The sequence below is a fragment of the Hyla sarda genome, chromosome 4 (genome assembly GCF_029499605.1).
Source record: "Hyla sarda isolate aHylSar1 chromosome 4, aHylSar1.hap1, whole genome shotgun sequence".
Lineage (NCBI taxonomy): Eukaryota > Metazoa > Chordata > Amphibia > Anura > Hylidae > Hyla > Hyla sarda.
The window spans coordinates 223950247-223974797 of record NC_079192.1 but is presented as its reverse complement, the minus strand read 5'-3'; the positions used below and the strand labels follow the sequence as shown (position 1 = coordinate 223974797).

Below are 24551 nucleotides of genomic sequence, written 5' to 3'. Positions count from 1 at the left end.
ATCATATGGATTCTTAGGTGCAAAATTGAAAGAGTTATGATTTTTTAAATGTAAGGAGGAAAAAATGAAAGTGCAAAAACTGAAAAACCCCTGGTCCTCAAGGGGTTAAAGAAATCATGGCTTACAAAAAACCACCACTAGTAGTCCCCATAACATCCAGAATATAATCATGTCTGGCTGCATCATCATCTTTGTCCAGGCTAAAGGAAAGGCAGGGACAAAGTACAGTAAGTGAGGGTTGGACTAGAACTCCTCTGTGCTTACACCTGTCCTATCAGACTGTAGCATGAAAACAAAGAGGAGGGGGTTAAAGAGCAGCCTTGTTACGCCGAGCGCTCCGGGTCCCCGCTCCTCCCCGGAGCGCTCGCTACACTCTCCTCACTGCAGCGCTCCGGTCAGATCCACTGACCCGGGGCGCTGCGATACTGCCTCCAGCCGGGATGCGATTCGCGATGCGGGTAGCGCCCGCTCGCGATGCGCACCCCGGCTCCCGTACCTGACTCGCTCTCCGTCGGTCCTGTCCCGGCGCGCGCGGCCCCGCTCCTTAGGGCGCGCGCGCGCCGGGTCTTTGCGATTTAAAGGGCCACTGCGCCGCTGATTGGCGCAGTGGTTCCAATTAGTCTGATCACCTGTGCACTTCCCTATATCACCTCACTTCCCTTGCACTTCCTTGCCGGATCTTGTTGCCATCGTGCCAGTGAAAGCGTTTCCTTGTGTGTTCCTAGCCTGTGTTCCAGACCTCCTGCCGTTGACCCTGACTACGATCCTTGCTGCCTGCCCCGACCTTCTGCTACGTCCGACCTTGCTTCTGTCTACTCCCTTGTACCGCGCCTATCTTCAGCAGCCAGAGAGGTGAGCCGTTGCTAGTGGATACGACCTGGTCACTACCGCCGCAGCAAGACCATCCCGCTTTGCGGCGGGCTCTGGTGAAAACCAGTAGTGACTTAGAACCGATCCACTAGCACGGCCCACGCCAATCCCTCTCCGGCACAGAGGATCCACTACCTGCCAGCCGGCATCGTGACAAGCCTGCAGTGATTGGATGAACAGACCTAGCACAACAGACTCAGAGAGGAAGATTGAGGGACATGCCCCTCCAGAGCACATAATGACAAACCAAATAAGCAAAAAAAAGAAGGAATTTGTGGGAGAAATATACCGGCTAGACACCTAAAAATTATATAAACATTATCATAATTAGGTACTGAGTAGCATAACCCATAACTTTTTTATTTTTCCACTGACAAAGTTGTTTTAGGGCATATGTTTTTGTGGGACAAGTTGTACTTTTCATTGGTGCACTTTATTTTATCATATAATATATTACAGAGCGACAAAAGATATATATGTAAGGCAAAAAAATATATATATATGGAATTGGTCAATACAATTCCAATGATGCCAAGCTTGGGTAATTATTGTTTTGTTTTAAGGTAAAAAAAAAAAAAAATTTGAAAACCTGAAAAAGAAAAAAAAAAAGTTTGTTCAATGATATCATACCCTTATAACTTTTTTTATTTTTTCACCTACAGAGCTATGTTAGGGTTTATTTTTTGTCATGAGCTGTACTTTATAACGGTACTTTTGTGTATATATGTCTTTTTGATTACTTTTTATTAAGTTTTTCTAGGATATGATGTGACCAAACATCAGCAATTTTGCCATTTGCCCATTTTTACGCCTTTTACAGCAGCATCAGGAACATCATAATTCAATAGTTCGGACAATTAAGCACGTGGCGATACCAATTATGTTTATTTATTTTTTTATAGTACTTTATTTGAACAATAGGAAAAGGGGGGTGATATGAACTTTTATTAGGGGGAGGATTTTTTCCGCCCCCTAGGGGCTTATTAGATGGCTTACATGGACCAAATGTATTGTTATCGCATTACATTGATCTATGTTATTGACGCTCGATTGCTAAAGGCTGCCAAAGGCAGCCTTAAGCAATCGTCGATCCACCGAAGACCAGAAAGTACGAGTAAGTCCTCTGTCTTCCCCAGAAACCCATCTGCAACCCACGATTACATCACAGAGCTGCAGATGGGTCCTGCACATCGCACCCATAACCAGGAAGAACAGGGAAAGCCACAGGCTGATAACTGGCGAACAGGAGCAGGAAAAAAAAATTTCAGACATGGCGGACACATGATGGGAGCATGTGCAACAGTATGGCAAGTACTTATTTTTTGATTTTTCAATGCTGGATATCTCCTTTAAAGAGGTGGTCCACTGGAAAAAAAAAATTCTAAATCAGAAAGTGCCAGAAAGTTAATCAGATTTGTAAATTACTTGTATTTAAAAATCTTAATCCTCCCAGTACTTATCATATGTTATATGCTCCACAGGAAGTTCTTTTCTTTTGAATTTCTGTCTGACCACAGTGTTCTCTGCTGACACCTCTGTCCATTTTAGGAACTATCCAGAGTAGGAGCAAATCCCTATAGCAAACCTCTCCTGCTCTGGACAGTTTCTGACATGGACAGAGGTGTCAGTAGAGAGCACTGTGGTCAGACAGTAAGGAAATTCAAAAAGAAAAGACCTTCCTGTGAATCATACAGCAGCTGATTACTGACAGGATTAAGATTTTTAAATAGAAGTAATTTACAAATCTGTTTAACTTTCTGGCACCAGTTTATATTTATGAAATTTTTTCCAGTGGAGTACCCCTTTAATGGCAACTCTATTGCACACCTTATAAATAAAGATACATAAAAAAAGGGGATACATATACAGTATGTAAAAGTGGGTAGGATGAAATAAGATCATACAAGCAGATACATAATATACAGGATAGTCTTGAAATTCACAAAAAGTTAAAACACCAAAAATCCCAATATATATGCGTCAACTACCCTATTTATCCTATATACCACGCACCAGCCTATAACACGCACCCTCATTTTACCAAGGATATTTGGGTAAAAAAAGTTTTTGCGTGTGTGCGCGTGTATACCCCGATACACCCCCAGAGAGAGGCAGTCGCTGCCAGCTTCTCTCCCCCTGCCTTTCCTGGGGTCTAGAGCCCTGCTGCCGGTCCTTCTCTCCTCCTGGCTATCGGTGCCGCTGCCCGTTCTGTCCCCCTGACTATCGGTGCCGGCGCCGATAGCCAGGGGGAGAGAAGGGGCAGCGTCACCCATTGCCGGCGCCGCTGCCCCGTTGCCTCCCCCCATCCCCGGTTGCATAATTACCTGTTGCCGGGGTCGGGTCCGCGCTGCTTCAGGCCACCGGTGTGCGTCCCCTGCATCGTTGCTATGCACTGCGCGGCGCACTGACGTCATGCGCCGCGCCACGCAGCGCATAGCAATGACGCAGGGGACGCACACCGGAGGCCTGAAGCAGCGCGGACCCGACCCCGGAAACAGGTAATTATGCAACCAGGGATGGGGGGAGGCAACGGGGCAGCGGCGCCGGCAATGGGTGCCGCTGCCCCTTCTCTCCCCTGGCTGTCGGCACCGCTTCTCTCCCCCTGGCTATCGGCGCTGGCAATGGGGTGCCGGTATCGATAGTGAGGGGGACAGAACGGGCAGCGGCGCCGATAGCCAGAGGGAGAGAAGGGCCGGCAGCAGGGCTCTAGACCCCAGGAAAGGCAGTGGGAGAGAAGCGGGCAGCGACAGCCTCTCTCCCCCTGCCTTTCCTGGGGGTGTATCGGTGTATAACACGCACATAGACTTTAGGCTAAAAATTTTATGTGTTATACGCCAATAAATACGGTATATAATCTATAGAACTTTACTTTATACAGAGAACTGTTATAATATGATATATAATATGCATTATACTATATTTTCCTTATACATTGTTGTATTTTTATACGTTTTAGCTAATAACGACATAAGTGATCATAGTGTATGCTAGGCTATCTTTATGTGGGCATTAGTCACACCCGTGATCACTGTCATGGGCAGCAGAGGGTGGGCAGCCCTGACACTCCCATATACTTTAAAAGGAGCTTCAGCACTCAACTGCACAGCCGAAAAGTGACATGTCATTTCTTTTTCGCACACTTCCCTGGCTCCCATTGAAGTCATTGGTACCAGGGTTTTCTCTAGTGACAACATTTTTGATGAGGAAATCTGGGCATTTCCTGAGTCAAATCATAGCGTCTATATAGTGAACAGACCCTTACGATGTTTGCTCCTCATAAACAGGAAATAATGAATGTGAATACACTACTATTGTAAAGCAAGATGTTAAAATAGAATCTCTTTGGTCAGTGCAAGTGAATTCTGCACTATGCTCGGCGAGCGGATACTTCTTTATTCTCTTCATCTTCCCCACTTATCCGTCCCTTTATCTTTATCTTCCATACTTACCTATCTTTTTCTCTATTAACTTTCTACCTCTTACAAACTTTTTACCTCCTGTTTTTTTTTTTTTTTTTTACATTATTTTACATCTTCTTCACTGCATATTGCCTAGATTATTGACCATAAGCTGAGGTGTAATGGATCCGGAGTCAAGAGATATTATTAGTGTCCTCTAATAGCACTTCATATTATCCTCGCTTCATTGTTTATTATCTGTTAGATGACGCCTTTTATCTAAGCTTCATGTCTCTGATGTGGGGTCTTCCCCGGATACTCACAGAACCGACCTGAAATAATCTGGACTTTACAACATCTTTACAGCCTGATCTATGTTATCATATTGTAACCTGGTCTTTTTAATATGTAATGACTCTGTTTATTATTCTATGTACTTTTATTTTCTTATTCTCAAATATCTGTTTTAAAGAAAAATTCTTTAATAAAAAAACAGTTATAAAAAAAAAGAAATTCACAAATCAACCATAACAATAAAACCATCTAGCTTACCTGTTTAGCCACTGCCCCCTCCCTCCTTGTGCATCAAGACATGTCTCAGAATGCCATTGAAGTTATCCTGTAATATCTGGCACCAAGACATTACTTCAAATTCTTCAACCCCTATCCACAGCAGCAAATTTTGGTACGGCTGTTTTAGTTTTTTTTTTCTCTTTGCCTTCCAGCACCACCACTCTGGTCCTCTCTTCTACCTTACTTTACTTTTACTTTCCGTGTCTGATGCACATTCCTGACTCTCCTGATGAGATACCACACAAAATACAGCCAATAACTGGCCTCAGCAGTCTTGCCCTGACTACCAATAAGATCAGTGATTGGCTGCATGGTGCCCCAAAGACATCATCAGTAGAGCAGGGAGAGCATGTTACCCAAGTAAAGTAAAATGAGGCAGGAATCTAAACTAGAGAAGCCTTGCAGAAAGCAGAAGAGTATAATATACAGTGGTCACTCAACATACAATGGTAATCTGTTCCAAATGGACCATCGTTTGTTGAAACCAGGCCCGTCGCTACAGGACAGGCAAACCAAGCAATTGCTTGGGGCCCCGAGCTGGCTGGGGGCCCCCCGAGCACAGCCAGCGCTTGCCCGTCCTGTAGCAATTAACAATCCTGCTCTTGGATATTGTGCTCCGGGCCCCAGGCACCCAGTCAAACAAGAGGGCCCCCGAATGTCTGACATTTTTTTTAAATAAACTAATTTGCAGCTTTGGAGTTCTTCTCACCTCACCACAATCACGCTCCCCCAACCCCCCGCTGCACTTGGTATCTTCCCTCAGCCCGGACTCTACTCTCAGCCTTCAGCCATCTGAGCAGGAGGAGGGGAAGGGGGGAGGAGAGAGCTGTGAGGAAAGGAGACCGCAGAGGCTGTACAACATGGGGCCTAACTATAGTAGGTGTCCCTGCATATCTATATGTATAAGCATGTGTGTGTGGATATATATGTGTGCACATATGTGTATGTCTATGTACTGTGCCTGTGTGTGTGCTACTACTGTGGATGACTATATGTAAAGTGCAAGTGTGTATCTATACCAGTGTTTCCCAACCAGGGTGCCTCCAGTTGTTGCAAAACTACAACACCCAGCATGCCCAGACAGCCAAAGGCTGTCTGGGCATGCTGGGAGTTGTAGTTTTGCTACCTCTGTAGGCATCCTGGTTGGGAAACAATGATCTATTCTATCTGTATGTGTATGATGCATGTACAGTATGTAATGTGAACAGTGTGTGTGTGTGTGATGCATGTACAGTATGTAATGTGTACAGTATTGTGTGTGTGATGCATGTACAGTATGTAATGTGTACAGTATTGTGTGTGTGATGCATGTACAGTATGTAATGTGTACAGTGTGTGTGTGTGTGTGTGATGCATGTACAGTATGTAATGTGTACAGTGTGTGTGTGTGTGTGATGCATGTACAGTATGTAATGTGTACAGTGTGTGTGTGTGTGTGTGATGCATGTACAGTATGTAATGTGTACAGTGTGTGTGTGTGTGTGTGATGCATGTACAGTATGTAATGTGTACAGTGTGTGTGTGTGTGTGTGTGATGCATGTACAGTATGTAATGTGTACAGTGTGTGTGTGTGTGTGTGTGATGCATGTACAGTATGTAATGTGTACAGTGTGTGTGTGTGTGTGTGTGATGCATGTACAGTATGTAATGTGTACAGTGTGTGTGTGTGTGTGTGATGCATGTACAGTATGTAATGTGTACAGTGTGTGTGTGTGTGTGTGATGCATGTACAGTATGTAATGTGTACAGTGTGTGTGTGTGTGATGCATGTACAGTATGTAATGTGTACAGTGTGTGTGTGATGCATGTACAGTATGTAATGTGTACAGTGTGTGTGTGATGCATGTACAGTATGTAATGTGTACAGTGTGTGTATGATGCATGTACAGTATGTAATGTGTACAGTGTGTGTATGATGCATGTACAGTATGTAATGTGTACAGTGTGTGTATGATGCATGTACAGTATGTAATGTGTACAGTGTGTGTATGATGCATGTACAGTATGTAATGTGTACAGTGTGTGTATGAAGCATGTACAGTATGTAATGTGTACAGTGTGTGTATGAAGCATGTACAGTATGTAATGTGTACAGTGTGTGTATGAAGCATGTACAGTATGTAATGTGTACAGTGTGTGTATGAAGCATGTACAGTATGTAATGTGTACAGTGTGTGTATGAAGCATGTACAGTATGTAATGTGTACAGTGTGTGTATGAAGCATGTACAGTATGTAATGTGTACAGTGTGTGTATGAATCATGTACAGTATGTAATGTGTACAGTGTGTGTATGAATCATGTACAGTATGTAATGTGTACAGTGTGTGTATGATGCAAGTACAGTATGTAATGTGTACAGTATGTGTGTGTGTTGCATGTACAGTATGTAATGTGTACAGTATGTGTGTGTGTGTATGAAGCATGTACAGTATGTAATGTGTACAGTGTGTGTGTGTATGATGCATGTACAGTATGTAATGTGTACAGTGTGTGTGTGTATGATGCATGTACAGTATGTAATGTGTACAGTATGTGTGTGTATGAAGCATGCATGTACAGTATGTAATGTGTACAGTATCTGTGTATGAAGCATGCATGTACAGTATGTAATGTGTACAGTATGTGTGTGTATGAAGCATGCATGTACAGTATGTAATGTGTACAGTGTGTGTGTGTGTGTGTATAATGCATGCAGTGACAGATCCAGGGGGGGAAACGGGGCAATTGCCCCGTCCCGTGCGTGCGCCCATTGGAAAGCAACACGAAGGAGCGGAGCAGCGAACAGGACAAGCGCTGGCCAGCGTGGTAAGTGACCAGTGGCACATCAGCTTCAGTGCTCCGACCACCGCTCCTCCACTCCCGGGACCTACTGCTATGGTGGCCGGACCAGAGGAGCAGTGGTCGGAGCACTGAAGTAGGGCAGTAATCAGGCATACAGCCTCCAGCCATACACTGTATGGCTGGAGGCTGTATGTCTGTGGGGGAACATACTACACCTAATGTGGGGGGACTATACTGCACCTAATGTGGGGTAAACTATACTGCCAACCTAATGTGGGGGGAACTATACTGCACCTAATGTGGGGTAAACTATACTGCCAACCTACTGTGGGGGGAACTATACTGCCAACCTAATGTGGAGAACTATACTGCACCTAATGTGGGGTAAACTATACTGCCAACCTAATGTTGAGAACTATACTGCACCTAATGTGGGGGACTATACTAATGTGGAGAACTATACTAACTATACTGCACTTAATGTGAGGGAACACTGCTAGCCTAATGTGGGGGGAACTCTGCTGCACCTAATGTGGGGGGGGAACTCTGCTTCACCCAATGTGAGGGGAACTCTGCTGCACCTAATGTGAGGGGAACTGTGCCGCACCTAACGTGGGGTCCTGGCATGCTGGGAGTTGTAGTTTTGCAACATCTGGAGGTCCGCAGATTGAAGACCACTGCTAGAGGAAGTTGTACTCACCTGTCCCCGCCGCTACGGACCGTCACCGCTGCCTTGGATGTCGCCCTCCATCATTGTCGCCGCGTCCCCGGGGTGTCCCTGACGCTCCGGCAAGGCCTTTGCTTCCCCGGCATCTTCGCTCGCAGTCGCCGCCATGACGTCATTACGCCCGCCGCTCCTATTGGATGATGGGACGGCGCGCGCAGCGACGTGATGACAATGATGGAGAGTGCCGACGATGCAGGGGATACCGAAGAGGACACGACGGAGCCCCGAGGACAGGTAAGTGATCGTCAGAGGACCACACGGGGCACCGTAAACGGCTATCCGGTGGCAGCTGAAGCAGTCTGTGCTGCCGGATAGCCATTTATGCGATGGCCCCGACATACAAAAGCATCGTATGTTGATGCTGCCTTCAACATGCGATGGCCTCTGAGAGGAGATCGTATGTTGAAATGATCGTATGTCGGGTCCATCGTAGGTCGGGGGTCACTGTATCTTGTTATTTTAGACTAGCAGGCCGTCATTAGGTGGCCAAGCAACTATTGCACTGGACACCTATTGTTTTTACTCAGATTATTAAGTGGCAAAGCAACGAAGTTGCATAGGACACCTCTTGTTATTGCTCAGATGTGTTATTGCTGTATGTGGTCACACTGTTGTCCTGTGTCAGATTTGTTAATTACAAGTCTGTTGATTTTGTGGTTTGGCCGCCATATTGGGTTGCACAATATTTTACAAACATCTTTTTCTGTAAAACCATTTTTAAGATTAACGTATAATTTGGCAGACATGTCCATGGTTACCTTCTGTACCAAGTTTGTTAAATCTGGTTTATTTGCATAATCAATATGGCCACCATTTGCCAATGACATTTAGATTGCATCAGTATTAATGCGCCGTATTTTTAAATGCGTGTAATATGTACAATGTCAATCAAAAAATAATTTTTCTTTGCACAATGGTAGAGTGCTCTATTGTGCTGTATCTATTGTAGCATAAAGGTCATAGGTCACATGCGCTGGTTGCCATCTTGTTTTAGGTGGCAATATTCAGTGCTATATTCAAAGACATGTCTTTCTGTAATCATTAAAGGGGTTCTCCGATGCTTAGACATCTTATCCCCTATCCAAAGGATAGGGGATAAGATGCCTGATCGCGGGAGTCCTACTGATGGGGACCCCCAAGATCTTGCATGAGGCACATGAGGCACGTGTTCGCTCCGGGTCTGATTACCGGCGATCACAGGGCGGGCGGCGTGTGATGTCACGCCTCCGCCCCTCAATGCAAACCTATGGGAGGGGGCGTGACAGCTATCACGCCCCCTCCCGTAGGCTTGCATTGAGGGGCGGAGCGTGATGTCACACGGGACGGAGCGTGATGTCACACGCCGCCAGCCCTGTGGTCGCGGGTAATCAGACCCGGAGCGAACACGCTCCGGGGACTGATTACAAATGGGGTGCCGCGTGCAAGATCCCGGGGGTCCCGAGCGGCGGGACTCCCGCGATCAGGCATCTTATCCCCTATCCTTTAGATAGGGGATAAGATGTCTAAGCACCGGAGAACCCCTTTAAAGCTACAGATGTACAAATAGCCATGTATGGTTACACTGTGACCTAGACTCATACATGTTTATTTGACATCATTCAACCATATGGTTCAGCAGCCATATTGAATAATGTAAATATCAACAATCATTCTTATTATTTCTATGGGGCTTTTTTCATATGCCTGTAATTGCCTACTTTAAAACTCTTTAAAACTCATTAAATTTTACCCAAAGGTAGAGCCCTGTACTATGTATAATCTGTTGTAACATACAGGTCATAGGTCATATGGTCAGGTAGCCATTTTGGCTTGTGTGACAAGTTTTTACACAATATTGAAACTTCTGCATTTCTGCAACCGCTAAAAATAGAGATACATAAATTGTTGTGTATGGTTACACTGTAATCTTGTTTATTTTTCGTTCATTAGAAGTCTATTGATCACATGGTTTGTATGCCATATTGGATTGTGCAATACTCTACAAACATATTCTTCTTAAAAACCGTTTGTTAGACTGAGTCACAATTTCACACACATGTCCAAGGTTACTTCCTGTGCTATGCTTTTTAAGCTGGTTCATATTCATAATAAATATGGCCACTGCCAGCCAATCACTGCAAGCCAATAAGCCCCATAAGCCCCTGTATTTAAATGCATGTAATATGCTCACTGTTAATTAAAAACATATGCAATTTGGCATCACGGTAGAGTGCTATTATGTGCTTAATCTTAAGGTCCTAGATAACATGATATGGCAGCCATCTTGTTTTAGGGGACAATATTCAGTGCCATATACAAATACATGCCTCTTAGAAACTATTAAAGGCAGATATGCCTGTAGAAGGAAACAATAGGCACTAGATCACATGATTTAACTAAAAACCTATAAAACTTGGCACCATGGTAGAGTGCTATATTGTGCTCAATCTTTTAGAACATAAAGGTCCTAGATCACATGACTACATGACATGGCTGCCATCTTATCTAAGGGGACAATATTCAGTACCAAAACATGCTTGTTTGATCTCCACTAAAGTTACAGATGTACATATTACTGTGTAAAATAACAAGGCTCTGGTCAGCCTGGAGAGAGGTGACTGTGCGACATGGAAATACAATCTATTGTTCTCTGTTAGCAGCCATGTCAGGAGGGGAGAGGTACCTATAGGGCAGGTAAATACAATCTATTGTTCTCTGTTATCAGCCATGTGAGGAGGGGAGAGGTGACTGTGCGACATGGAAATACAATCTATTGTTCTCTGTTATCAGCCATGTGAGGAGGGGAGAGGTGACTGTGGGACATGGAAATACAATCTATTGTTCTCTGTTAGCAGCCATGTCAGGAGGGGAGAGGTACCTATAGGGCAGGTAAATACAATCTATTGTTCTCTGTTATCAGCCATGTGAGGAGGGGAGAGGTGACTGTGGGACATGGAAATACAATCTATTGTTCTCTGTTATCAGCCATGTGAGGAGGGGAGAGGTAACTATAGGGCAGGTAAATACAATCTATTGTTCTCTGTTAGCAGCCATGTCAGGAGGGGAGAGGTAACTATAGGGCAGGTAAATACAATCTATTGTTCTCTGTTATCAGCCATGTGAGGAGGGGAGAGGTGACTGTGGGACATGGAAATACAATCTATTGTTCTCTGTTATCAGCCATGTGAGGAGGGGAGAGGTAACTATAGGGCAGGTAAATACAATCTATTGTTCTCTGTTAGCAGCCATGTCAGGAGGGGAGAGGTAACTATAGGGCAGGTAAATACAATCTATTGTTCTCTGTTATCAGCCATGTCAGGAGGGGGGGGAGGTGACTGTGGGACATGGAAATACAATCTATTGTTCTCTGTTATCAGCCATGTGAGGAGGGGAGAGGTAACTATAGGGCAGGTAAATACAATCTATTGTTCTCTGTTAGCAGCCATGTCAGGAGGGGAGAGGTAACTATAGGGCAGGTAAATACAATCTATTGTTCTCTGTTATCAGCCATGTGAGGAGGGGAGAGGTAACTATAGGGCAGGTAAATACAATCTATTGTTCTCTGTTATCAGCCATGTCAGGAGGGGAGAGGTGACTGTGGGACATGGAAATACAATCTATTGTTCTCTGTTATCAGCCATGTGAGGAGGGGAGAGGTGACTGTGGGACATGGAAATACAATCTATTGTTCTCTGTTATCAGCCATGTGAGGAGGGGAGAGGTAACTATAGGGCAGGTAAATACAATCTATTGTTCTCTGTTATCAGCCATGTCAGGAGGGGAGAGGTAACTATAGGGCAGGTAAATACAATCTATTGTTCTCTGTTATCAGCCATGTCAGGAGGGGAGAGGTAACTATAGGGCAGGTAAATACAATCTATTGTTCTCTGTTATCAGCCATGTCAGGAGGGGAGAGGAAACTATAGGGCAGGTAAATACAATCTATTGTTCTCTGTTATCAGCCATGTCAGGAGGGGGGGGAGGTGACTCTAGGACAGGTATATACAATACATTGTTCTCTGTTATCAGCCATGTCAGACTCTGAAGATATGATTGAACTGATTCTATTATTCTCTGTTATCAGCCATTTCAGGGAACTACTGTATCTAGTCCAATGATGTGTGATACTGTCTGCTGAGCTGTATCTAATCCTATGATGGGTGATACTGTCTACTGAGCTGTGTATCTAATCCTCTCATACTGTCAAACAGTGTATCCCTAGATGTGATACTTTCTGATGACTAGTGTCTAATCTTGTGATTTGTGATACTGTCTGCTAAGCTGTCTGGAGAGGTAACTGTAGGGCAGGTAAATACCTTCTATTGTTCTCTGTTATAAGCCATGTTATATTTAGATAATTTTATTGAAATTTACAAATATAATAGATTTTTAGGCAGCTGTGGGGTTTTAATATGCCACGGTAGAAAACAACACAGGCCTCAGTATCCCTAAGTGAATAGGGATAAGATGTGAATTATGTTTAGTGCCGGACCAACATCCATCACATATGTCACATGTCCTGACACCATGAGGCCTAAGAGCTACTTTACTGTTACACTATAGGAATGTAAGAAAACTAAGTCTAACAAACATATAAAGTGCGTAACATTTAATGACATGACAGAGCTGTTATAAAGGGTAATATAAGACACAGCTAGGTAGACAGACAGGGTGCTAGAGACAAGATAAAGCTCTCTGTTGTCAGCCATGTCAGGAGGAGAGAGGTGACTGTAGGGAAGCTGAATACAAGCTATTGCTCTCTGTTATCAGCCATGTTAGGAGGAGAGATTAAACTTTATGAAACTAAAAACAAGTTATTCTTTTTTATTAGCCATGTTAGGAGGGTATAGGTTACTGTAGGACAGGATAATACAATATATTGTTCTCTGTTATGAGTCATGTCAGGAGGGGAGAGGCAACTATACGACAGGTAAATACAAGCTATTGCACTTTGTTATCAGCCATACCACACTAGGAAGAAGTGACTGTAGGACAGTGAATACAATCTATTGCTCTCTGTTATCAGCCATTTAAAGGGGTACTCCGGCACTAAGACATCCTGTCACGCCCCCTCCCATAGGCTTGCATTGAGGGGGCGGAGCATGACGTCACACGGGGGCGGAGATGTGACGTCACTATACTCCGTCCCCGTGATCGCTAGTAATCAGACCCGGAGCGTGCATGCTCCGGGGGTTGATTCTAACGGGGTGCAGCGGTGGGACCCCCGTGATCAGGCATCTTATCCCCTATCCTTTGGATAGGGGATAAGATGTCTTAGCGCCGGAGTACCCCTTTAAGGAGGGAAGAGTCGACTATACTTTAGCTGAATAAAAGCTACTGTTCTTTGTTATCAGTCATGTCAGGAGAGAAGAGAGGACTATAGGGCAAACTATTGTTCTCTGTTATCATTACATTTTGCCCAAAGATAGAGCCCTGCACTATACAAAATCTGTTGCATAGTAAAAGTTGTAACGCTGTAAAGGTCATAGGTCACATGGTCAGGCAGCCATCTTGGTTTCTGTGGCAAACTTTTGCACAATATTCAAATATCTGCTTCCCTGTAGCCACTGAAGATACAAATTGTTGTATGTGGTAACAGCATGATCAAGATTTTTATTTGTTTAAGTCAGTTGGTCACATGTTTTAGCTGCCATCTTGGATTACTCAATATTCTGCATACATCATTTTCTCCAAAAATGTTGGTCGGAACAATGTGAAAATTAGCACACATGATCATGGTTACCTCTTGTACAAATTTTTTTAAAGCTGGTTCATTTGCATCATCAATATGGCCATCGCACGCCAATAACATTTAGATAGCATTAAAACTAAATATGTATAATATGTACACTGTAAATAAAAAACCTATGTTTCTTTGTACAATGGTAGAGTACTCTTTTGTGCTCAATAAATTGTAACATGAAGGTCATAGGTCACATGTTCTGGCAGCCATCTTGTTTTAGGTGATAATATTCAGTGCCATGTTTAAATACGTGTCTTTCTGAAACCATTACAGATACAGATGTACAAACTGTGATAATGTGACCTAAACGCAATTTCATGTTCATTTTATGTTTTTTAACCACATGGTTTAGTGGCCATATTGAATTATGTAAATATCAACAATTATTTCTTTTATTTCTATGGGGCTTTTTTCATATGCCTGAAATTTGCAGTTACTTTATAAAATTTTGCCCAAAGGACGAGCCCAGTGCTATGCAAAATGTGTTGTAACATAAAAGTCATAGGTCATATGGTCAGACAGCCATCTTGGTTTGTTTGCCAAGTTTTTGCACAATATTCAAACCTCTGCAATTCTGCCATCGCTAAAGATAAAGATGTATAAATTGTTGTACAGTAACCCCCCGACCTACGATGGCCCCGACATATGATATAAATCGACATACGATGGCCTCTCAGAGGCCATTGCATGTCGATGTCAGCATCGACATACGATGCTTTTATGTCGGGGCCATCGCATTAACTGCTATCCGACAGCGCAAAATGCTTAAGCTGCTGTTGGATAGCAGATGTGCCCCAGCAGGTTCACTTACCTATTCCCGATGCTCCGGGTCCACTTCGCGATCCTCCGGTGTCTTGCGCATCTTCTCCAGGGTCCGGGCCTTGCTTTACGGCGTCGTTATTACGTCACTACACACGCCGCGCCGGCGCAGCAGCGTAATAACGTCACCAGAAAGCGAGGCCCGGACCCTGCAGAAGATGCGCAAGACACCGGAGGATCGCGAAGAAGACACCGGAGAAGCGGGACAGCATCGGGAGCCCCTGGAACAGCAGCGGGAGCGGTGAGGACCTGGTGCGGAGCGACGGGGACATGTGAGTACAGATGCCTATACTTTACATTGCACGGATCCCTCAACATACGATGGATTCGACAAACAATGGGTCGTTTGGAACGAATTACCATCGTATGTTGAGGGACATTGTATATGGTTACATTGTCATCACGTTTATTATTTGTTCAATTTAAGTCTATTGATCACATGATATGTCCACCATGCTGTATAGCACAATATTATATAAAAATCTTCTTCTCTGCAACCATTTTTTAGAATCATTCACAATTTGGCACATATGTCCAGGGCTATCTTATGTACCATGTTTGTTGTAACTGATTCATTTGCATTTATCAATATGGCAACTGCAAGCCAGTAAGCCTCTGTATTACAATGCCTGTAATATGCACACAATATTATGAAACTTGGCTCAATGGTAAAATGCTATATTGTGCTTACATAAAGGTCCTAGGTCACATGATCTGACAGCCATCTTGTTTTATGTTACAATTTTAAGTGCCATATGCAAAGATCTGCCTCTCTCTAAACATAAAATCTAGAGATATAAAAACTACTGTGTAAAGTTAATGTGCTGTAGAATCTCAAATGTTTATTTCAAGTTATTTGTAATATGTAATAGCCACATAGTGTGCTGAGAAATGGGAAGGAAGAGGTTAAAGGGGTATTCCATGAAAAAAAAAATCTTCATATCAACTGACTCCAGATAGTTGAACAGATTTGTAAATTACTTCTATAAAAAAAATCTTAATCTTACCAGTACTTATCAGCTGCTGAAGTTGAGTTGTTCTTTTCTGTCTGAAAACAGTGCTCTCTACTGACACCTCTATCTGTCTCGGGAACTGTCCAGAGCAGGAGAGGTTTGCTATGGGGATTTGCTGCTACTCTGGACAGTTCCTGAGGCAGACAGAGGTGTCAGCAGAGAGCACTGTTGTCAGACAGAAAAGGACAACTCACATTCAGCAGCTGAAAATTACTGTAGGATTATGATTTTATAGAAGTCATTTACAAGTCTGTTCAACTATCTGTAGCCAGTTGATCTGAAGAAAGATGTTTTTTCATGGAATACCACATTCACAAGTTCAGTGTGTCTCTGGTCTTATCGGGAGCTGTCAGTTGTTGACTTTACTTCTCTGACCTTTAACATATGGAATTAAAGGGGTACTCCACTGGAAAACTTTTTTTTTTTTTTTTTTTTAAATCAACTGGTGCCAGAAAGTTAAACAGATTTGTAAATTACTTCTATAAAAAAAAAAAAAAAATCTTAATCCTTCCAGTACTTATCAGCTGCGGTTATGATCCACAGGAAGTTATTTTCTTTTTGAATTTCCTTTCTGCCTGACCACAGTGCTCTCTGCTTCCACCTCTGTCCATAGTAGGAGCAAATCCCCATAGAAAATATATCCTGCTCTGGAGAGACAGTTCCTAAAATGGACAGAGGTGTCAGCAGAGAGCACTGTGGTCAGGCAGAAAGGAAATTCGAAAAGAAAAGAACTTCCTGTGGATCATAACAGCAGCTGATAAGTACTGGAAGGATTAAGATTTTTTAATAGAAGTAATTTACAAACCTGTTTAATTTTCTGGCACCAGTTGATTTAAAAAAAATTAAAAATAAAAATAAGATTTTTCCAGTGGAGTACCACTTTAATGAAGCCATCTACAGTGAGATACTAAGTCAGACTTAGTCACATGTCCATGATCACTTTCTCCACCATAAAGGTAGTTATAATAATCGTGTGCTACAACCAGGCTGTGCTGCTTGGACACCTGTATTGCTACTTGCAGCGATATTTTTTTATCATTATTGTTGTTCTCAGACAACCAGTTTAACCCCTTAAGGACGCAGGACGTAAATGTACGTCCTGGTGAGGTGGTACTTAACGCACCAGGACGTACATTTACGTCCTAAGCATAACCGCGGGCATCGGAGCGATGCCCGTGTCATGCGCGGCTGATCCCGGCTGCTGATCGCAGCCAGGGACCCGCCGGCAATGGCCGACGCCCGCGATCTCGCGGGCGTCCGCCATTAACCCCTCAGGTGCCGGGATCAATACAGATCCCGGCATCTGCGGCAGTTCGCGATTTAAATGAACGATCGGATCACCCGCAGCGCTGCTGCGGGGATCCGATCATTCATAACGCCGCACGGAGGTCCCCTCTCCTTCCTCCGTTCGGCTCCCGGCGTCTCCTGCTCTGGTCTGTGATCGAGCAGACCAGAGCAGGAGATGACCGATAATACTGATCTGTTCTATGTCCTATACATAGAACAGATCAGTATTAGCAATCATGGTATTGCTATGAATAGTCCCCTATGGGGACTATTCAAGTGTAAAAAAAAATGTAAAAAAATTTAAAAGTAAAAGTAAAAAAAAAGTGAAAAATCCCCTCCCCCAATAAAAAAGTAAAACGTCAGTTTTTTCCTATTTTACCCCCAAAAAGCGTAAAAAACATTTTTTATAGACATATTTGGTACCGCCGCGTGCGTAAATGTCCGAACTATTTAAATAAAATGTTAATGATCCCGTACGGTGAACGGCGTGAACGAAAAAAAAAAAAAAAAAGTCCAAAATTCCTACTTTTTTTATACATTTTATAAAAAAAAAAATTATAAAAAATATATTAAAAGTTTTTTATATGCAAATGTGGTATCAAAAAAAAGGACAGATCATGGCGCAAAAAATGAGCCCCCATACCGCCACTTATACGGAAAAATAAAAAAGTTAGAGGTCATCAAAATAAAGGGATTATAAACGTACTAATTTGGTTAAAAAGTTTGTGATTTTTTTTAAGCGCAACAATAATATAAAAGTATATAATAATGGGTATCATTTTAATCGTATTGACCCTCAGAATAAAGAACACATGTCATTTTTACCATAAATTGTACGGCGTGAAAACAAAACCTTCCAAAATTAGCAAAATTGCGTTTTTCGTTTTAATTTCCCCACAAAAATAGTGTTTTTTGGTTGCGCCATACATTTTATGATATAATGAGTGATGTCATTACAAAGGACAACTGGTTGCGCAAAAAACAAGCCCTCATACTAGTCTCTGAATGAAAATATAAAAGAGTTATTATTTTTAGTAGGCGAGGAGGAAAAAATTAAAACGTAAAAATTTAATTGTCTGAGTCCTTAAGGCCAAAATGGGCTGAGTCCTTAAGGGGTTAACCCCTAGAGGAAATGCACCCTAAATGTATGATGCTGCCGCCAAGTCCTTGGCACACAGTGTGTCCATACATTTGCATCACAAAGTGTTAACTGAATATGAAGCGAGCGCAGGAGCCAGACTCACACCACTTATGGCGAACATCAGCAATCACACCGATGTCGACCATTAACTCTTTAGATGCTAAGATCAATTCCGAAAAATGGAGGTGCTGGTAAGTGTGGATTGCCCATCGGATCCCTGCAGCACGATTGTGGGGGTACGCTAGGTTAAAGTGGCGGCCGGAGGTCTCTTACCCTGTTCTGTACTGCAGGATCCTCCATTCATTTTTGTACAGGCTATCTATTGACCCACAGAATAAATTAACATGTCACAGTGCACTGCGTAAAAACGGCCGTACAATTAAGGGTTAAAAATGAAAAGCGTAATTACATAGTACAATTAGTAGTGCAAAAACAAGCCTGCATATTGTTACGCCGAGCGCTCCGGGTCCCCGCTCCTCCCCAGAGCGCTCGCTACACTCTCGCTATTGCAGCGCTCCGGTCAGATCCACTGACCCGGTGCGCTGCGATCCTGCCTCCAGCCGGGATGCGATTCGCGATGCGGGTGGCGCCCGCTCGCGATGCGCACCCCGGCTCCCGTACCTGACTCGCTCTCCGTCGGTCCTGTCCCGGCGCGCGCGGCCCCGCTCCCTAGGGCGCGCGCGCGCCGGGTCTCTGCGATTTAAAGGGCCACTGCGCCGCTGATTGGCGCAGTGGTTCTAATTAGTGTGTTCACCTGTGCACTCCCTATGTATACCTCACTTCCCCTGCACTCCCTCGCCGGATCTTGTTGCCATTGTGCCAGTGAAAGCGTTTCCTTGTGTGTTCCTAGCCTGTGTTCCAGACCTCCTGCCGTTGCCCCTGACTACGATCCTTGCTGCCTGCCCCGACCTTCTGCTACGTCCGACCTTGCTTCTGTCTACTCCCTTGTACCGCGCCTATCTTCAGCAGTCAGAGAGGTTGAGCCGTTGCTGGTGGATACGACCTGGTCACTACCGCCGCAGCAAGACCATCCCGCTTTGCGGCGGGCTCTGGTGAACACCAGTAGTGACTTAGAACCGGTCCACTAGCACGGTCCACGCCAATCCCTCTCTGGCACAGAGGATCCACCTTCTGCCAGCCGGCATCGTGACACATATATCTCTGTAGATGGAAAAATAAAAGAGTTATGGCTCTAAAAGGGCAAGGAGAAAAAACTAAAACGCAAAAATGAAAATTGGCTGGGTTTTCAAGGCCCAAATAGACCATGTCCATAAGTGTTATTGTCATTAAACAAAAAAAAAAAAAAAGCTTCTGACTTTCCACTGTCACGGTCTCAGCGCTGTGATTTCCACCAATAATTAGACAGGACACAGAGAAGCGTGCAGTGAATGGGGCTGACCAGTTCAGCAGGATGGAGTTCGCTGGTATTCGAGGAGTGAAGCTTGCTGCCACGCACTTTTCCCTGCTCCTTCTAATGATTGAGGGGAACCTGACTGATAAAAACCAAGTGTTTTTCATATGACAGGCACATACATTTTGCTACAATATCTCCTCTCAAGGATTGGACAGACAGGTAAGCCTTTGATCACCAAGCGCATCAGTGAGCCTTGGGCATCCTAGACCTTGTCACAAGAGCTTGTTGCTGTTTTTGTGGACCACATTTGGTAGGTACAAACATAGCATGCCCGGAAGAACTGTTTATTTTGGACATGCTCTTGGCCAATGTCTAAATCTCTCATACCTTTACCAATGTCATGAATTGACTATTTACACACTGCCTAATATGTCCCACCCATTGTCACCGGATAATTAATGTGACTCATTTACCTATTTTTGTTATGGCTAATCAGAGTATAGTTCTACAGTTTTGTTTTTGGCAGCCTTTATCTATTCCATGTGTGGATGTATTTTAAACTCTGGATAATATTCTATGCTTGTCATGGTGTTTACATAATCCTTTTTCAGTGATCATTTACATATACCAGTACAATATCTTCTTAACCCCTTAAGAACCCGGACAATTTTCTTTTTTGCACTTTCATTCTTTCCTCCTCCCTTTATAAAAATCATAACACTTTCAATTTTACACCTACAGACCCATATCAGGGCTTGTGTTTTGTGTCACCAATCGTACTTTGTAATGATTTTATAACATAATCTGTGGCGAAACAAACAAAAAACATATTTATGGGATGAATGAAAAAAAAACACAACACCATTTTGTAACTTTTGGGGGCTTCCATTTCTACGCAGTTCACTTATCGGTAAAAATGACACCTTATCTTTATTCTGTAGGTTCATATGGTTACAAGAATACCCAATGTATGTAGGTTTTATTTCACTACTTTAAAAAAAAAAAAAAACTAGAACTTCAGTACATGCACCAAAATTAATATGTTTAAAATTGCCACCTTCTGACCCCTATAACTATTTTAATTTCTCTCATACAGGACTAAATGAAGGCTTATTTTTTGTGCCGTGGTCTGTAGTTTTTATTGGTACCAACTTTGTTTTGATGGGACTTTTTGATCACTCTTGATTAATTCTTTTATGGTATATGAAGTCACCAAAAATGCACAATTTTGGACGTGTACGTCATCGACTGTGCGGTTGAACTAACCTTATGTGTTTATAGTTCCAACTTTTACACACGTGACAATACCACTTATGTTTATTTTTAATTTAAGTCATTTTATTTAAAAAATTGGAAATAAGGGTGATTCAAACTTTTTATAGGGGAGGGGCTTATTCACATTCATTAACTTTTTACTTTTTTTTTTTTTTTATTCCCCATAGGGGGCTATACCATGAAATCTTTGGATTGCATACACTGTTCATTGCTCAGCTTTGGCTCAGGATTGATCAATGTTATTGGTGCTCTGCTTCTCTAGCCTGCCATGGCTGCTGGGAGCTTCAGAGCATCGATCAGATGGCAAAGAGGCAGGTAAGGGCCCTCCCGCCGTCCTCTCATCTGATCAGGACATCACCATTTCACTGACATCAGCAGGAGGGGTGTGGCCTCTCAATGGCAAAGATTTACCATATGTTAAAGGGGTTTTCCCATCTTGTGAATAGGGGATAACTGATTGTTGGGATTCACTACAATCTTGAGAATGGTGACCCATGTCTCCCATTAGAATGGAGTGGAAGGTTATGCATGTGCACCTCCATTCATTCTCTATGAAAGCCATGGAGAATGTAGCTATCTCCGGTAGAACCTGTGATGTATGTGATTTCAACCATATCCGGCTTTTGACTTAGACTGAAAACCGCTACAGACCACAATTTCCAGTCCAGGCTGTACCCCATTTCAATCTCTTTACTTCCTATACAAATTGTAATGTACCAGGAGTGACATTTAAAAAAAAATATATATATATATTTCTTATATTCCTTCCAAAAAAAAAAAAGTTCCTGTACAGAATGCCTTCAATTACAACTATATTGGTCAACTATAGTTATAAATAAAACATGGTTTATTTAAATAAATAAATAAATAAATAAATAAACTTTTTTTGCTTGCTCCAAGATTCAAAAAATTTTGTCAAGCTTGGTACATTCCATGATGTCTACCAGTTACCTTCAAGGTTGTTCTAAGTAAAATGACTTGGATTACTATAAACTAACCACAGAGTAGTAATGATAAGTACTTAGCTAACACAGCCAAACACATGGTAATTCTATATACACCAATGACATAAACAGCACATTTATATTCCCATAACAGTAAACATTAGTCAAGGATCTGGCAGCCCAACAGGCATGGGTCGAATCACCTGATAAAACATCTGAGGGGTAACTATGGAAATAGAACACCATACAATAAATCCTTACGACACTTTCCTTATAATAATAATGACATCAATAGTTGCTACAGCACTTATTAATACATAATGGGGGTTATTCATCAAAAGTGGTGTAGGTGAACGTCATTTTACCCCATGAATTCATGTGGTGGGAACTGTGTACCTGCACCAAATGTACTACACAGTGCAGGGCATGTGATAAACCTGGTGCTGATCACATTTCTTACTTCAGTACTCCACTTTGTATGGTGATTCATTTGCGACTTTTTATCCCGTGCGACAAAATGTGTGACTTTTAAATAATGCTGTCAACAGTCAGTTTTTTAAGCCAAGTCTGGGCTGGTGTAGATTTGCACCTAACTGAGCGCAGTTGCGACAAAAGATGTAACAAACTGAAAAGTCGAATTTTATGAATTCCTGACAACTGTGTGATTTCAGCTGAAATCATGACTTGGTATGTTCCCTTAGAAAAATCGTCTAAGGGTGCGTTCACACGCTAGCAGCGACTTTCCTGCTGTAGGAAACCCGCTGCAAGTTACGCTACCATTGATTTAAATGGGTCCGTGGACAGTCCGCAAATCTGACACTATTGCAGACTCTCTGTGGACCCATTTAAATCAATGGTAGCGTAACTCGCAGCGGGATTCCCGCAGCGGGCAACCTAATAGCGTGTGAACGCAACCTAAGGCTAAATTTCCACTTGGGTTTTTTTTCTGGCAGTTTTTCGAGATCTGCCATTGCAGTTTTTGAGCCAAAGGCAGAAGTGTATTCAAAAGGAATAGGACATATAAAGTAAGGACTTACACTTCTCCCTTATGGATCCACTTCTGACTTTAGCTCAAAAACTGCAGTGGCAGTATTCCAAAAACTCCAGAAAAAAAACAAGTGTAAACTTAGCCTAAAGCAAAAGTCGCAATAAAAAGTCTCAAAACAGCATCTGAGACAAACTGTGAGACAAATGTACTCCACAAAACCAGGGTAACACCAATGATAAATAACCCCCCCCCCCCCCCCCCCCCAATGATCTTCCTATATTCACATGTGGATACAAGAAATCATATAGAAGCACAATATAGGAGCACATCCCCTGTATGGGTAAAGTTTACAGCAAATAAAGAGAAGATCTTCATAGCAGCATGATGAAAACATTTCTGGAATGTGGGAAGTGTACAGGGAGGGACTGCTGCCTGGAACTGACACATCAGACATTGCCAGATCTCACCAACCCTGACATCAGCACTGGAAGTGACAAACAAAAGACTACTAAATAATAAAAATGTGTTTGGTGTAATAATATGTAGAAATCATACACATTAGCTAGGAGCTGACGGTTCTTCAAAGAGATACAGTGGATGTATCTAATATGAGCAGAGCGCTAACAGTACATGACAGTACCATATACAGGGTTATATGCCTGTGAGAAACTCCTTAGGGTGAAGCGAGCACGACACCATCACAGGTTTTGGTAGATAGATAAATAGATGTTTATTTATGAAAATAGGTATTATGCATTTTACATAGGTACAGTATTTGCATATAGGTATGTACTGTATATTATATCAGAAAATGTATGTTGGTGTATGTGTAAATATATGTGTGCGTTCATACATATTTCTATATTTTGCTATGTATATATTGTAGGTCTCCATATTATGTATGCATGTATATGTGTGTATGTGCATAAAAATATATCAATATATCATGTATATATGCTTGCATGTTTGTAGGTTGGTATATTATGTATGTTTATGTATACAGGTATGCATATATGTGTGTAAATCTCTATATAGGTGTGTATATGTTTGTATATATGTACACACATAAATATTATGTAAATATGTATGTTTCCTTGTTTGTAGGTTGGTATATTATGTATGTATATGTACACAGGTATGTATATATGTGTGTAAATCTCTATATAGGTGTGTATATGTTTGTATATATGTACACACATAAATATTATGTAAATATGTATGTTTCCTTGTTTGTAGGTTGGTATATTATGTATGTTTATGTATACAGGTATGTATATATGTGTGTAAATCTCTATATAGGTGTGTGTATGTTTGTATATATGTACACACATAAATATTATGTAAATATGTATGTTTCCTTGTTTGTAGGTTGATATATTATGTATGTTTATGTACACAGGTATGTATATATGTGTGTAAATCTCTATATAGGTGTGTGTATGTTTGTATATATGTACACACATAAATATTATGTAAATATGTATGTTTCCTTGTTTGTAGGTTGGTATATTATGTATGTTTATGTATACAGGTATGTATATAATGTATGTGTGTTTTTTATATATCTATGTATATCACAATAATGTATATATATTTTATGTAAGTTTGCATATTATGTATGCATTTATATACTTTTGCTGACTACTATTTATCTAT

General features: G+C 42.2%; 1 protein-coding gene across 2 annotated transcripts in view; it reads right to left on the bottom strand.

Annotated features, from left to right (window-relative positions):
* CPNE8 (copine 8) overlaps positions 1–24551 on the bottom strand; it is a 517377-nt gene that overhangs the window by 483651 nt on the left and 9175 nt on the right. The window lies entirely within an intron of this gene.